A 16,614-nucleotide genomic window follows, 5' to 3' on the forward strand; every position below is an offset into this window, starting at 1 on the left:
AGGCATTAGGTCACAAGTGTGTGTTGGGCAGTTATAATAGAGGCAAAGAAAAAAACAATGGGTAGAAGGAATAAAGGAGATGGCAGATCCGAATGCACAAGCGGAGGGACAGAAGGAGGGTAGAAAAAAGCAAACTAACAGCAAGAGCATGAAAGAAACAAAACCAGCTCTGAACTTAATATTAGAGTTACCTACCCCGTGGAAGATTTATTGCCAGTAAAATGCTTAACATTATTTGGAAGGTGAACTTCAGAGTAACTTACTTATTATCATTGTCCTTTGCAAAGTTATTTTTTTTTTTCGGTTAACAGTAGTTTCCAGCATAGAGGTGGAGGAGGTGTAGGTGAAATTCACAGGGGTAAATCCCGAAAGCCGGGCCCCTGGGCAGAGGCTGGGGCCCTGGAACGCCGCTGCACTGGTGTTGATGGTGTCTCTGTCCTCAAGGTCAGCAGAAGGAGGGGAGCTTTCGAGTGAGATTATACACTCTGTTTTAGAAATCGTCTTAAAATATCACCATGTATTTATACTTTTATATCTTACTTTTAATTATTTAAAATACTACTTTTTGTCTGTTGGTAAAACTGTACATGTTTGTTCCCAGAATCTATAAAAATAGAAGATCTGTCCACCTGTTAAGGATAGTTTGGGCACAGGGTTGGATCTGGACAGACTCTGCATAAGCTGGATTCTTGAGAGATCCTCAACTTTATAATCCCACGATATCAGGCAATCTGTCACAAGCAGTCATCTAAACTGTCCATTTTACCTCCCAGTGCCACCCACTTACCAAAAAAAAAAGTCAGAAATAGCTAATTTCCCTTTTGCTACTTGCAAAACAACAGCTCTGAGCAGGGACCAGATGCAGCTCTTCCTGATTCCTTTGATTCTCGCACACGCAGGGCCGCTTGGGTAGGCGTCCTTTCGTTGGGTGGCCACTCGACGCCTAGTATTTAATAATGTGGCATCTTATGTCCAGCGGCACAGCATCCCTGATTCCTGTCCTGTCCGTTCTGAAAAGGCTCCCCAGGGCAAGAGAGTGTGCAGCCTCCATGGCAAGCTGTTGTACGACTCACACAAACTAACCTGGCGCCAGCCGTTTGTGAAAAGAGAGAGAAGCTCTCTGAATTACGCTCAACTTTGTAATTGCACAATTTAGCTGTGGTTCATGTCACCAAGAAGTGCTCACTCAGCACAGTTGCTGCCCAATTCACGTCTTTAATCATCTCTGTTATTCTGACCAAGATCTCTTCTGCCCCGCCCGCTAGTACTTGGTCTCACGTGCTCCGTTCCATTGTATAATACAAGTTGTGCCCTCTCAGTTCCCCTCGGGGTAATTATTCCACACTTATTCCACCCAGTAAGTGATGGGAGTAACTGTCGGCACTTCAAGGATCAGCGCGCAACCCAAGCGAACTGTTATCTTTGTTTCTGCTGTCTTTCTTAAAACAAAGCGTCACTCGAACCTCGTTGATTCTGCTAACAACAGGCCTAACTCACCCACACCAGTCTGTTCTTTGAAATCTTGGGAGAGGTGGCCGCTGATGTTTATAATTTGAGCAAAGCTGGGAATTCTCCCATAATGGGTTACTTTGATTGTTCCATGTCAGTGTGACTCTAGAGAGGAAATAAGGGACAGCTCTTTGCTATTCTTTTGAAAAGTGAACCTCATTACCTCAACAAAAGTTTGGCCACGTCCGGCCACTGGAGAGCAGGAAGAAAAAGCCAGCTTTTTGTCTGGCACTAATGGATACGCAGGGTGGGAGGAAATCAAGAAAAAAAGATTACAGGTTTATTTCCTATTCTGCATCCTGTTAACTACTTGGTAGGGTAACACCATGCTTTGTTATGTTTATGAAGCTCTTGGAACAGAAGGAGAAAGTTGGCAGAAGTTATTTTCATGGTGGAGTATCTCTTCCCATATGATAGCAGGGTTCCCATCCCCTTGTCATGCTGAATAGTATTGCATTTTAGGGGCAGAGCGTGGTTGTCCATCTGTCCTCGAGATCAAAGTTGACCATTTTTTCAAAGGCAATTTTTCCATCTCTTTCAGTATTTGCCTAAATGGCCCCGTTGTCTTTACACTGAAGAGGGTCTCCTCCCCTCCCGGAGCTCCTGACTGCACCAAAGGCACTGCTCTCGCTGTTGTCCCCCCCGGTCTGGGGTTCCTGCTCTATTTCCTCTCCCAGTTCTCCTTCAACCTGACCTACTTATAGTCCTTTCCGTGGACAGTCACAGCCCTATTGGAGGAGGAAAGCGACTGGTAAATCAGACGGCTTCCGGCGTGGCTGGACCCCGAGGGTCACAAGACAGCGTCATGCCCCAGATGTGTTCACATACCTGCTGGCTCACTCTCCCTTCCTCTCACTCTTGGCATTTTCTCTGTGTTGCTTTCCATGTGGCAATGTCCTTGACCGCCAGTGGCCCTAGGGGTATGTGTTCCCAAACAAAAAGAACATTTTTGCCAAGAAACGGCCCCAGGCAGGACTCAGGACTGACCAGCTGGACCTCCTCTCTCTGGGTCCCTCTGGTTCTCTTTGCATGCGCCTTGTTTTCTGACTCTTTCTGCCCACTCACCACTCGGCCTCGGTCTCCCACGCCTACTTCCAGAATTCCCTTCTGCTCAGGCTCTGCTTCAACAAACATGCTTTCGGAGCGAGGAAGTTGAGCCGGATCATAGTAAGGGCTGGACGTTCAGGATCTAGGTTTAATGCAGGTTCTGCCCGCACTGATCACAGCCTCGGCGTGGAGCGCAGGCGCAGTGTGGTGTCTGTCCATTGCGGCACCTGCTGGGTGGAAGGACCCTAGAGAGAGACTCCGAGATGAACTGTTAGGGTAAAGGACGTTCTCGGCAAAACGTGACCCACATAAAAATTGTCAGAGTTGGAACGCTAACAGTTTTCTTTTGTATCGTAGCCTTTTGTTTTCAGAACGTGTTGCTTTTCAAAACAGACTGCCGGGAACAGGAAGCGGGCCTCGGGGCCGCTTCCTCGGGGCCTCCTCTCCATCCCGGACTCTGTGAAAAACCTCCAGGATTAGAGAGTCTGAACCTCCCTTGATTACGTATTCTGCTCTGTAAGCAGCCTTCCCAGCTAGGGGGTTATCTGCTTTTTGCTAAAGCCCCTTGGCTTCCGTCTAAACCTCTCCTCTCTGTCCCACTCTAGAGAAATTAAATGTTGAGTGCCTTCTCTGTAAAATACTTTAATGCGTGTGAAAAGATTTCCCTGGCCCCCACCTGCCCACCTCTGGGTGTTAAAGACTTTTGGTCTGAAGACGCAGTCAACCGATATAAAATGACCATTCTCCCTCTCTTGGCTTGTTTCAAACTTGGCTGCTAAAACGACCCTTTGCCAATTGTTGCCCTGTCTTCACTGTCCTCAAATAATCCAACTACTAATGTAATCCCACACCTCAATTCACTGACGAGTGCTAATACAGCTCCTGGAACTGATTTCTTTCATAGCATCTTTATTTGAGAACAGCCTTAGATTTAGAGTCAAGTCGCAAAGATAGTGCAGAATTCCTGTGTATCTCCTACTCGTTTTTCCCTGTTGTTAACATCTCACGTTCATCACTGCTAATGAACCGGTATTGATCCATTATTATTAACTAAGGTCTGTACTTTATTCAAATACCCTTAGTTTTTACCTCATGCCCTTTGTTCCAGGACCGCACTGGGACATCACAGTACCTTTCGTCGTTACACCTCTCTAGGCTCGTCGAGTCGGTGACAGTGCCCAGACTTCCCTTGCTTTGGTGATCTTGGCAGTTGAGCCCTAGCGAGAGTGTCCTTCAATATTGGACTGTCCAATCTCTTTTCATGACCAGACTGGGTGTGTGGGTTTGGGGAAGGAAAACCACAGAAAGTGTAGCACCCAGCGGACGCAAATACAGATATCGGAGCCTTTAGGGTATCAAAGATGTTACTTTATTGGCCAAGTTTAACCTGCGCAGGGGCGAACTCTCAGTGTCAAGTGACACAGTGCCCACAGAGAAGTACAAAAGAGAGTGGCGTTCCAATATTCATATCCAGGTCCTTATATAGGGGTTTTGGCGCGAGCAAGCAAGCATTCCATAAAAAACTGACGCCGTGGTCAGCTATTTGCTTACAGAGACCGGGCCCGGGAATTTCAAACCAAGCATTCTTACAGTAGGCGGGAAGGCAGGATGTTTGTTTAGTAACCTAGTAATCTCCTGGCTCTAACTAGCTAGGTTCCTATTTCCTCATGGTCTAAGTTTATCCCTACTCCTTACAAGAGGAAGTGCCGTTCTCATCCCTGCGTGTCAAGGACAACTCCTACCGCTGTGACTTGGCACCGGTGATGCGCGGGGATTGATTTTTCTGCCTCCCGTTCTCGCAGTCCTCCCCAGACAGTTCCTCCTGAAATCGGGATCGACTTCCCACTTTCCCACCGCAAATTGCTTTTGTCTATCTTTCTAATGACTGTTTTTTTTTTCACATGACCAGTGTTATCTATTATAAGCACAATGTTTGGACAAGTCGAATAGCTGCTAAAAAAATGTTGTCCCCCTTAAACAATTACGTGGCTGATAGGGGATTAAAATCGTGTGGGCCCGAAGGGCTCCATGTGCGGGAGGCCGCGTTTCCTTCCCTGAGCCATGGTTGGAACCTGCAGCCATCTCTTGCCTGCCGTGTGCACCGCACCGACCCCGTGTGTGCACTCAACCCCACGAGTTTCAGACAAAGCCTTGCTAAGAATAAAGGAGTTATCTGAATTCTGCTCACTGACAACCGTCTTATTATAACCCCTTTTCATTGGGTTCTCACGTGCAGTATTGGCTCAGGCCCCCAGGGGTGAGGCTGGCTTCCCGAGCAGTGTGTTTGGAGTGGCATTTTGCAGTTTTGCTGCACATCAGCTGCGTTCAAGTGGGGAGCTTTAAAAACACACTGATGCTGGAAAGAAAAATAAATAAAAGACGGACTCTGGGCCCCACTCCCAGAGATGTCCGTTTAATCGTCCCAGAGCAGTCAGATCAGAGGGTGAGAACCGCTCTTCTGAAGCATCGGCCAGTATTAGATCCAGCGGCCGAGTCTGTGGTCAGACTCTTGGGGAGGGGCTCAGGCTGCTGTGCTTTTTAACACTCCTCAGGCGACCTCAACAAATTGCCAAGGTTGGCACAGGGGCCCCCCAACTCCCTCTCTCATTTCTGGAGCCCTTTGTATTTGGGAAATCTCTTGTCGTTATCTGGCCAGCGCTTCTGTTCTCAGAGGCTTGGGCTTCCCACGACTTTCCATTTTACAGACAGTGGTAACACCAGGCGCAGGGATGCCTTTGATTCTGCGTTCGATTCAAGACGACAGTGCGCTTGCTTCTGCTGAGCGGCTGTGAGTTAGCCAGACTGCCTCCCAAAGCGATGAAAACTAGAAACATTCCTCTTGCCCTTTCCAAGCCAAAGAAGCGAGAAGAGCACACAGAATCGGTGTCGCTCTCAGCACAGAAGGCTGATCGCCAAACCAGTGGAGGGAAAGGCGAAGTGTTCACAAGTCAACCACATCGTTGACAATAAAGGTGGAAAAGGTCCGGGTGTGTCTGTGCATCCTCCTGGTTCATGGTTGTGAGCTGTACTTGGAGACCTTTGTGCATCACCTGCCACGATGCAACGTTTTCCAGGGGAGGGGGTGTCCCACACGGGAGCTCACTGTCATGGGCTTCTGCCTTCGTGGCCAATGAACCTTGACCCACATCCCGCACCCAGCTGTTTGTTTTTCTGCCCCCACGCAAGTGAGAATAACACGTCCCTAGCCAAGACCTCACGAGACATTGTCCTGTTTCAGCTCTGCTTTTGTCAATCCATTAAGCTAGATTTTTTCCTGTCATAATTGCATCTGATTATTTTTAATTAAAACTCCATGCGTGGTAATTCCTCTCCTGCTCCGGCATTTACAAGTTTCAAATATTTGTCGACTGTTATCAGGCAGCTTCTCCTCGGGCATTTGCTTAGCCTGGCTCCACATACTCCATTCCTGTAATCGTCTCTCCGAGGTCAGGCTTTCTATGCCATCGTCATTTATTGGCCTGAACAGTGATCACTTTTTCAGGCTGACTCTCATTCTGTGGCTTTGCTCTTGTCAGCCTGCTTCCTCAGTTGGTGATAGTTTCCCAATTCATTGTCATCGGTCAAGTTCAGGGTCACACTGTGCACCAAGAACACTGAATCACCACTGGTGGTATATCTGGCCCATACTCTGAATTTGTCTGGGTCTTATCTAATTGACACCACTTCTGCTTTTGTATGAACTTTTATCACTTTTTAAAATAATGCCCAAATATATATTTTACACTGTTTTCAATTTCACAGATACTCATGTTTTGTAGGAATAAACATGCCAAGTGATCATTTTACGATGATTCAGTTTTGTTCGTTGTCAGTGTTAATTATACTCTATTGTAATTTACAAACCGATTGAAATTTATCGTAATGAAGGAAGAATTGCGTGGCAGGTTTCCACGCCCAGGGTGTTCACCGGCCCCCTCGTGGGAGTCCCGTGAAAGCCGCGCTGCTACCAGCAGCGGGATGCTGGTGATCGTGGTTCTGTGAGGACCAGCACCTGGGGCCCTCCGGCTCCGTCTCCACGTGGACGCGCCGAGCGCTGCTGCCGCTGGTGATCAGCCCGGGGCCGGGCCAGGCCAGGCTGACCAGTGCACTCCCCGTGTTCCTTTGCTTTCAGCACAGTTTAAGTATCAATACGTGAGGGTTAGTCCCCTTTTAAAACATTGCTACTCTTTTTTCCCCCTTTCCTCTCATTGAATGTCCTTCCACGGCTTCTAAACTGTCGTCATTTTTTGCTTCTTTTAATTCATAGGGCATTTCCCATACCTCTCCCTAGTCTAGAAGGCATGTAGACGTATTTGGCTTTGAAGTTGGGCATGTATGGGGCAAATTAGGCAAGTTATTGTGTTTCCACAGGAAAAATTATTTAGCCTTTCTGAGCTGGGCAGGTTTTCTTACCTGTTAAATAAAAAGGATTGATGCTTATTGGGTTACTGTAACCATTGAACGAAGTGATGAACTTGGAGCTCTTACCAGGGTGTGGTGCACAGTGGGCACTCAGAGTGGGGTTCCTGGCGTCAGTACTAAGACTCTTATCACTGGAGCGCTTACCCCTTCGCTAGTACTGGGTCTTCACCCCCCTCCTGCCTCTTTAGCCTTCTCCTTTATCCCAAATCCGAGGCTGCTTTTAAAAGTCTTTGAACATCTGCACTCCTAAACATTTCCAGTAAATCACAGCTGTCATTCTGCCAGAGTTCCAAAATGTATCCAAGGTCATGGCCATGTGTCTGAGACTGGATCTGCATCTGAGGCCACTCTGTCTGCAAGTTGCCCATCTGAGGAGCCAAAGTTGAATCTTAAAAGGATCCCTTTGTGTTCCAAAATGCATACCAGAGCCAAACACAATCCCTTCCTGTCAATCAGCTGGCCATCCCTAGCGTTTGCTGTCCTGTGCTGAGCACTGAATAGAAAGTGGCACCCTACCGCCCTCAGCCAGGGGGCGATTATCAATTGTGATGCTACAGAAGGTTCTCGCTGTGGGCACTCCAGTGAAATTAGGGAGTTCAGAGCATCTGCCCGTAAAGAATTGTGTGCACATTTCTTTGAACATGCCAACATTTGTACCATAAGGGAAATGTTTTATTAAAATATGATAATGTCATGGATGCTTAAGTGTGGTGGCTGGGAGCTTCCAGCTGAATGATTGTATCTTAAAACCGGAAATTGGTAACAGGAAGAAGAAGCAGGAGTGAAAATCTCTGGGGAAAGGGAGAGGCAGACGTGGGAACGCAAGAGACACCCCTAATGTGTTGTGCTGAAATGGCAGTGCCCGCCTGAGGAGACAGGCAATGCAGAGTTACCCGGGGCCACGCACGAGCCCGGTGAGGGCGGTGAGGACAGGTGGCCGCCTGGGCAGCAGGACAGGAACCAGAAGTCCGAGGGGACTGATTTGGCTGCCAACCAGCAGAGCCTCTTCCAAGGAGAAGCCATGAAAAGGTTGCGCCCGAAGGCGCTGATTGTGCTATTGATCCAGGTTCTTATCTAGTGAAGCCCCCAGCCAGTGGGGCGCTTTAACACTTCAGATAAGCCTGCTAACCAAGGTGAACTCCGACTTGGTGAACTTCTTGCTAGGAAAAGAATGTGTCCTTAAATTTCTTCACCCTGGAAACTAAGTTTAGGCATGGCACAAAACTCAGAGGGTAGGGGAGATGAATCCGTGAGGAAAACGGAAGGAGGCCAGAGGGCTGGCCTAGGTTTAGTGGGAGAAATCTCCAGCACTTTGTGGGATTGGATTTAGAAAAATGTTCTGAACGTGAACTGGATCTGCTCTTTCAGATGGCTTCGTTATTAATCAGCAGTGCATAAAGATGCTGTCCTGGCGGCGGCCCCAGGAAAGTGGAACGTGGAGGGGGGGTGGGGGGGAAGGGGGGAGAGTAGTACGTGCGAACGTGTGTGTGAGCGACAGTCCGGGGGGCGCCATGATGATGGGAATGGCACTCAGCACTCAGATTGCATTTCATACTTCCAAGGACCTTCATAATCATTCATTCTTAATCCCTCGCTCTTGCCTCAAGCTGCAGTGGCAGGCCAGCCATTACTCTGTTTTACAGAAGAGCATGACCACAGAGCACGGAAGTCGGGCTAGGTGCCCAAGGTCAGAATGACTCGGTGACAAAATCCAGACTCGAGCTGATGGTTCCCAGAATGCAGACCATGGCGTCTGGAGAGACGACACGATCACCCGTTTCTAGTGTGCCTCCGTTTCCCCCCGGAGGTACTGCGGTTCTTCGGCTGATTTGCCCAGTTACAGCAGCAAGACGGGTGTGACGCTGCATCCTTCGTGTGACTGGCATTGCGCACACTTTGAAGGGGGACAGAGGGGACAGTGGTCTGGACGTTTCACCTGCTTCAAGAAGCTGAAGTATAAAAGCTGTGCCCCTCCTTCCCCCAGGATCTTTTCCGGAACCAACTTTTCTAGTCATGTATTTAAGGAAAGGTTTCCTTTTACTTTACTAACCTAGTTCCAGTATTGCAGTTACACCCAGCATGATAAATCATGCAACAAAACTACAAAAGGCCTTCTCCATTGTGAGGCCCAGGTCTGTATTGGGTATAAGTCTTCAGGACACAGGGCAGTTAGTTCTGCGTACGGCCCTCTCTGAGCTCTGGCTGTTGAATCCTGAGTAGTCGACCGGAGTTCTTAACTAATAACTTAATCCAATTTTTAGGAAGGGAAGAATGACAAGGGCTGTCCCCTAAGACTCAAGAAAACCTGCGTGTCTTCCTAGAAACCGAAAGTATCTGTGATCAGATTCTTCCCGGAAGCAAAAAGCTCCTGTAAATGTCGGAAAGCTGGAACGTGCTGGAAACCCCCTTTGTCCAAGGCATCTAAAGAAGCTACTATTTGTAGGTGACTTTTCAGCAAGTCTGTCAAAAGCTTCCCGCTCCAGATAAAAATTCAATAACCTTTCACTGCGGAGGTGCCACAATTATCACTCATTTAAAACCAGTCCCTCTAATGGAGTATTTTATCACGCCGGACAGTCTCCGCATTGTTCATTATTTAGTGTTTGCTAAGCCGATGGCACCGCCACGGCACCTCCCTTATCTCTGCTGCCTCAGAATTGGATTTTATATTTCCAGCCCAGTCAGATATGACAAGTCATTTTCTTCCCTCTTGTCTTTTAAGAAACGCAAACTTGATTTCTTTTTTTTTCGCCCCCCACAATCACCACTTCAAGATTAAAGTTTATTGGAAATGTCTGTATTCACCAGCTCTGGGACCTGCACTGGGTGACTAGTGCATTTTAATTGCAGTCGGGGTTTTCCTGTCTTCTTTTTCATTCTTTTGAGTTTCCAGTACATGTGTATTCTTCGCATCTTTGGAACCTCGTTCTCCTAAAACACACAGCATCTGGCAGAGGTGAGGTGTTCTGAAGCCTGATGTGGTTGGAAGACAGGAGAGGCTATTATCGGAGTGATTACATTACGGAGCCTCAGTAAAGATGATGATAAACTATGCAACTGGGTCTCTGCGCATAAAAATTGTCTTTATATGAGAAACTTCCTGAAAGGAAAATGATAAAGTCATTAGCCGGACGGACACCTGGGGGAGAAATGCCAGTTCAAACTATAGCTCTTCCTGTATTCAGATTGTTACTGAGAACTGTAACGATGTAAGTCATTAAAAAAAAACTCAGGCACCTGTGGTTGCAAGTGAATTATTTTTAAAAAATACACTTTATGCAAGCTTTGGAACTGAGCTATAATACATAATACTTCTAGGTATTTACCTTTTATTCCAGGTTTTATCTTGGGTGCTCTTTTAGTATAGTGTTCTTTTCAAATGAAAACCAAGTCCCTTCTCTCAATGATGAGAGATCCCTGGGAGAGGTAGGCGAGGCAGCCTGCAAGGCTCAGAATGAAAGGGCCACGCATCTGCCCCCTTCACTGCAAGCTCTCTCCTTGGGCCTCTGGAGGACCTGCCCACTTTCTCCAAGACGGTCCCTTGCACAACTTTTAGGAAAATACAGAACGTCACTCAAGGACTGTGATGACAAGATTTGGACCTTTTACGGGGTATATCAAGAGACTAAGAATCGTAGTATAGAGAGAAATTCTCACCGAACTACTGATCTTAAGATGCATGGATTATCGTTATAAGCATCAAAACAGAAATAACATCCAAGACTTTATGCAGTACGCTAATCTTGAAGGCCATCCCTGAGGGTCGTCTTTATGAAGGAAAACATTTGTTCGAATTTTACCCAGAGAGAGACGTTCAGAACTGCTTGTAAAAGACAGTATGACAAAAAATCCACCTGTATTATTTGTTTAAAGGGACCACGAGTCCAATTAACACGTTTGCTCAAGCCAACAGCTTCGGGCTTTTCACGGAAATCTTGCAAGCGTGCTAGAGCAACGCCCCCACGAAGCAGTTTTGCATATGCTGCCGTATCTGCCTCCCTCCTGGAAGCAGGGCCCGGGTCGCTGCAGACAGATGGCTGCCACCAGCGGAAATGCCTCCCACCGCCTCCTGTTCCCTCAGACACGTGCGAGAGGGGCCTTCCCCCCACGCGGTGTCCGGACTCTCTCCCTGACCCGACCCTGCCCATGGAATGCTGAGACAAGACCAACGTCTTACGAGACACTCCTGGCTTTTCTGTTCCTCGGCACCCGCATAGCTCAATAGTGGCCATGGGCTGGCCCTGGAGAAGGCGCTTACCCCCACGGATGGTGTCATCTGAGCTACAGACCCCTCATAGGGTTTGCTCGGAGGATCCAGTCAACTAGGTGTGCCCAATAGCTAATGCGGTGGCAGGAGCGTTCAACTGTTTGGCGTCTCTGCACCGCACCGGGAGAAGAGTTGTCTCGGGCCACACATTAACCACATCGTGACACGTAATCACAAAAACATCTCATAATGTTTTAAGTAAATGTACGATTTTGTGTTTGGCCGAATTCACAGCCATCCTGGGCCGCATGCAGCCCTCGGGCCACAGGTTGGACAGCCCTGGCAGAGCAAACAGTGATCCCTCCATAAATGGTAGTTTTTTCCTTGTGTTTCTTCTCCTTTTTAAAGCTCCTTACCTCATTCTTAGCCATCATAAGACTCTTTTTCTCCTGACTCACTTTATTTCACTGCCGACATCTGCCCACAGTGGTACTCCGTGTGAAATGCCCCCGTCTGCCTCCTGTTGATAGCCGGGCCATTCTGCTTAATTTAATTTTCACCGGCAAGGGATCTTTGGTATATTACATCTGAAATTAGACTTCCAGCACTTAACGTTTAACAGCCTTCCAAAATCCACGAGGCCTTTGAACTCAGGTGCAGGGTGAGGTTGTATTGTTTGAGACCACAATGAGTGAAACTCAAGGTTAAACCTCCAGCTCTCATTAAACGACTTTTCTGTAAACTTGCACTTCATCGTAGCAGGGGACGTGGAAGTGAAGAAGCTGCTGCATTGTGGTGTGAGTAAAAGCTGTAACAAAAGTGATAGATGACCCAACTCCACAGCCTCGGGTAGCTCTGGAGCTCCCGGGCCTTTTAACATCAAGGGGTTCTGTCCGTACTGATCCAGGCTGATGGGCCGTCTGTAGTTAAGACTTACCCAAGCTTCAGCCAGGCCTAGTCCACTGGGGTAACCTTCTCTACTGCCTCCGGGGTAATAAAACTACTTAATACCTCTTTTCTACGTAATGTCTCTCAACCCTGTAAGCGCTTATATAGATGATGTCTCTCTTTTTTTTATAAAGTATTTTTTAATCTATTTTATTCATTTTTAGATAGAGAGGTAGGGGAGCAGAGAGGGAGAGAAACATCAATGTGTGGTTGCCTCTGGAGCTCCCCCTACTGGGGACCTGGCCCGCAACCTTGGCATGTGCCCTGACTGAGAGTCAAACCACTGACCCTTTCATTCGCAGGCTGGCACTCAATCCACTGAGCCACACCAGCCAGGGCTTTTTTTAAAAGACTTTATTTATTTATTTATTTTTAGAGAGAGGGGAAGGGAGGGAGAAAGAAAGGGAGAGAAACATTAATGTGCAAGAGATACATCGATCGGTTGCCTCTCACATGCCCCCATCTGGGGAACTTGGCCTGCAACCAGGTATGTGCCTTCCTGGGAATCGAACTGACGACCCTTTCGTTCTCAGGCCAACACTTTATCCGCTGAGCCACACCAGCCAGGGCTAGATGATATCTCTTGATGACTGTTCAGGGGGTTCTGGAGGTTCTAATTCTGCTAGGAAGTTAGTGTTAGCTAGAAATGAAAACTAGTATTTCTTTTCTTCTTTTTTCTTAAACTCATTTAACCATTTTTAAGTGTACAGTTCCATGGCATTAAGTACATTCACATTGTTGTGCAACCATCACCGTTACCCATCTGCAGAACTTTCTCATCTTCCCCAGCTGAAACTTCACACGGATTAAACGCTACCTTCTCATTCCTCCTCCCTCAGCCCCTGGCAACCTCCATGCCACTTCCTGTCTCTGAATTTCACCATTCTAGGGGCCTCCTACCAGTGGAACAATATAGTATCCATCCTTTTGTGACTGACTTACTCATTTAGCATGATGTCCTCATCCATGTTGTATCACGTGTCAGAATTTCCTTCCTTTTCAAGGCTAAACTGTGTGGATATAGCACATTTTGTTCATTCATTCCTCAGAAGACACTCGCACTTTTTAGACATTTTGGATAACACTGTTATGAACATAGATGCACAAAGATCCCTTTGAGTCCCAGTTCTAAGTACTTCTGGATATATACCCAGATGTAGAGTTATAAAAATTGGTATTCTGAGAGACCAGATGTACTGCATATGTATTTCTGCTTCATACCTCCCGGCCCCCTCACTGCTTGTATAGAGGTTGTCTCCCGATGAGATATCCAGCATCATCTCAGACATGCTCATCGTGATAGGGATAACATGACATACCAGGCCCTTTCCATCATTTCATCAAGTCTTGATGGCCAGTGAGGTCCATGTTCTGGCTGTAACTGTGGGGTTAACGTGCAGGCCGCATGTGAGTGGCCTCAGGGCTGCGCTTGTCACCGTCACATTCAGTCACCTTCAAGTGAACCATTATTTCTCTACCACCTCGTGAAACAGAAAATAAAATAGCCCAGCTTGTTGAGATAGAATCGACACATCCCGTCGTGTAAGTTTAAGATAAACAACAGTGTGATGATGTGATAACACAAATACTGCGGAGTGTTCACCACAATAAGGTTAACACGCTGTTTATTAGATCCCCAGAACTTACCACATTTTCAGACTATAAGACACACTTTCTCTTTCTCCCCCTCCCCCACCCCGCCAACAGATTTGGGAGGAGAAAGAGGGTGCATCTCATAGCCTGAATGTAGCTCACCTGGCTCGCTGTTGGTGGGGGGGGGGGGCTCGGTGGTGGAGCAGGGTCGCCACTTCAGGAAGCCGGCAGCAGCAGGAGTAGGGCGGTGCATCTTACAGTCCAAAAAAGACAGCATTCCTCCTACAAGGAAAAGTCTGTACCCCTCCTCCAGTCCCTGGCAGCCACTGTTCTCTCCACTTCTGTGAATTTGGCTTTTTAAAATCGCACACATCAGTGAAATCACACAGTATTTTTCTTTCTTTGTCTGACTGTTTTTCTGTTAACGTAACGCCCTCGGGGTTCATCCACGTTGGCGGGATGTTCTTCGTTTTGTTATGGCTGAATAATCTCCGCGTGCGTGTGGGTCACACCACATTTCCCTGGTGCATCCGCAGGTGCGCGCTGAGGCTGCTCCCGTGTGTCGGCTGTCGTGTGTCAGTCATGCCGAAGGGAACGTGGGTGTGCAGATGCCTCTTCCAAACACTGGTTTCATTCCCTTTAGACAGAGCCCAGGGTGAGATCGCTGGATCACGCGGTAGCTCTATTGTTAATTTTTTGTGAACCCCCCAGAGTGGCTGTTTTGATTTATATTCCCATCACCACGGTACACAGTTCCCTTTAGCACTTGCTATTTTCTATCTTTTTGATAATAGCCACTCTAACAGATGTGAAGTGGTATCTCATCATGGTTTTGAGTTGGATTTACCTGATGACCAGTGACGTCGAGCATCTTTTCATGTACATTTTGGCTATTTGTTTGTGTTATTTGGAAAAATAGATTTCAGATCCTTTGTCTTTTTTAAATGGATTACTTATTTTTTTTTAGCTGTTGAGTTGTGTGTTTTCGCTATTGAGTTCTGATGGCTCTTACACATTTTGGATACAGTCCTCTCTCAGATATAAGACTTGCAAATATTGCCTCCCTTGCACAGGCTGCCTTTTCAATTTGATTGTTTCTTTTGTTGTACATAAACTTTTTAATCTAAAGTAGTCCCACTTTTTTTTTTTTTCTTTTATTGTTCATGCTTTTGGTGCCATATCCAAAAACCATTGCCAACCTCAACGTCTTGAAGCTAACCCTGTGTTTTCCTCTAGGAGCTGTACGGTTTCAGGTTTCACGTCTAAGTCTTGACTCTATTCTGAGTTAATTTTGTGAGTAGTGTAAGATGGGGTCCAACTCTCTCCACTGCATGCGAAGGTGCACTTCCCCCCACACCATTTATTGATGAGACTGTCCATTCCCCAGAGAATATTCTTGGCTCCTTTGTCAAATATTATGTGGCCGTTTGTGCATGGGTCTGTTTTTGGGCTCTTGGTTCAGTCCATTGGTATATGGGCCTGTTTTTACACCAGCGCCATGGCTGTGCTGATCACTACAGCTTTGTAGGGTCACTTGAAGTCAGGAAGTGTGGTGCCACCCGCTTTGCTCTTTCTTAAGACAGCTTTTCTTTTCTTTTTTTTTAAAGGTTTTATTTATTTATTTTTAGAGAGGGGAGGGAGGGAGAAAGAGAGAGAGAGAAACATCAATGTGCAGTTGCTGGGGGCCGTGGCCTGCAACCCAGGCATGTGCCCTGACTGGGAATCGAACCTGCGACACTTTGGTTCGCAGCAAGACAGCTTTTCTATTTAAGGTCTTTTGTTGTTCCATACAAATTTTAGATTTTTTTCTTTTTTAAAGATTGTATGTATTTATTTTAGAGAGAAAGAGAGGGAGGGAAATATCAGCATATGAGAAACATCAGTTGGTTGCCTCTCACTTGCCCCCAACCGGGGACCTGGCCCACAACCCAGACAGGCCTGTGCCCTGAGAATCGAACCTGCAACCTTTCTGTTTGTGGGACAGTACCCAACTGAGCCACTCCAGTCAGGGCTCAAGCCTGGGTTTTTGCTATTTCTGTGAAAGATGCCATTGGAATTTGGAGTGGGATTGTATTGAATCTTTAGATGGCTTTGAGTATTATGGACACTTGAACAATATGAATTCTTCTGATCCATAAACAGGATATCTTCATAACAAAACAAAGCATAAACAAAATATCTGATTTATTTATGTCTTCTTCGGTTTCTTTTATCAATGTCCTAGTTTTCAGTGAATAGATCTTTCCCTTCCTTAGCTAAGTGTATTCCTAAGTATTTTATTGTCTTCGATGCTATTGTAAATGGGATTATTTTCTTTATTTCTTTTTCAGATAATTTCTGGTAGTGTATAGAAATGCAATTGATTAATTTATGTTGATTTTGTATCCTGAAACTGTACTGAATTGATTTGTTAGTTCTAACGGTTCGTTTGCTGAAGTCTTTGGGGTTTTCTATCACAAGGTCGTGTCAACTGTAAACAGAGACAGTTTCCATTCTCTCCTTTCAATTAGAGTGTTTTCTCTCTCTCCCTCGCCTGACTGCTCCAACCGGGGCTTCCGGTAGAGCTGTGTGTACAGCAGGAGGAGCGAGGGCAGCCGCACCAGCCGTGCCCCTGACATCAGTGGAAAGCTTTCAGCCTTTCGTCGTTGCGTATGACGTAAGCCGCGGGCTGAAAGCAGTGTTCAGGCCCTAGATATTGTCTGCCTTACATTCCTGAGGAATTTAAAATTTACAGCTAAGATTCAAGATTGCTGTTCTGTTCTCTAGATCGGATATTTTCAGTATAGGCTTCATGCCCTCAAGGAAGGTAAAAAGCAGTATGTTGGGGCATGGGAGAATATATGAGACCATATATTCATACTTTTTAAAATTAAAACAAGGTATTTTAA

At 46.6% G+C, this 16,614-nt stretch overlaps 1 protein-coding gene across 1 annotated transcript in view; it reads left to right on the forward strand.

Moving 5' to 3' along the window:
- EXOC4 (exocyst complex component 4) overlaps nucleotides 1-16,614 on the forward strand; it is a 676,926-nt gene that overhangs the window by 572,716 nt on the left and 87,596 nt on the right. The gene's annotated exons all lie outside the window — the stretch shown is intronic.

The sequence above is a fragment of the Phyllostomus discolor genome, chromosome 10, assembly GCF_004126475.2.
Source record: "Phyllostomus discolor isolate MPI-MPIP mPhyDis1 chromosome 10, mPhyDis1.pri.v3, whole genome shotgun sequence".
Lineage (NCBI taxonomy): Eukaryota > Metazoa > Chordata > Mammalia > Chiroptera > Phyllostomidae > Phyllostomus > Phyllostomus discolor.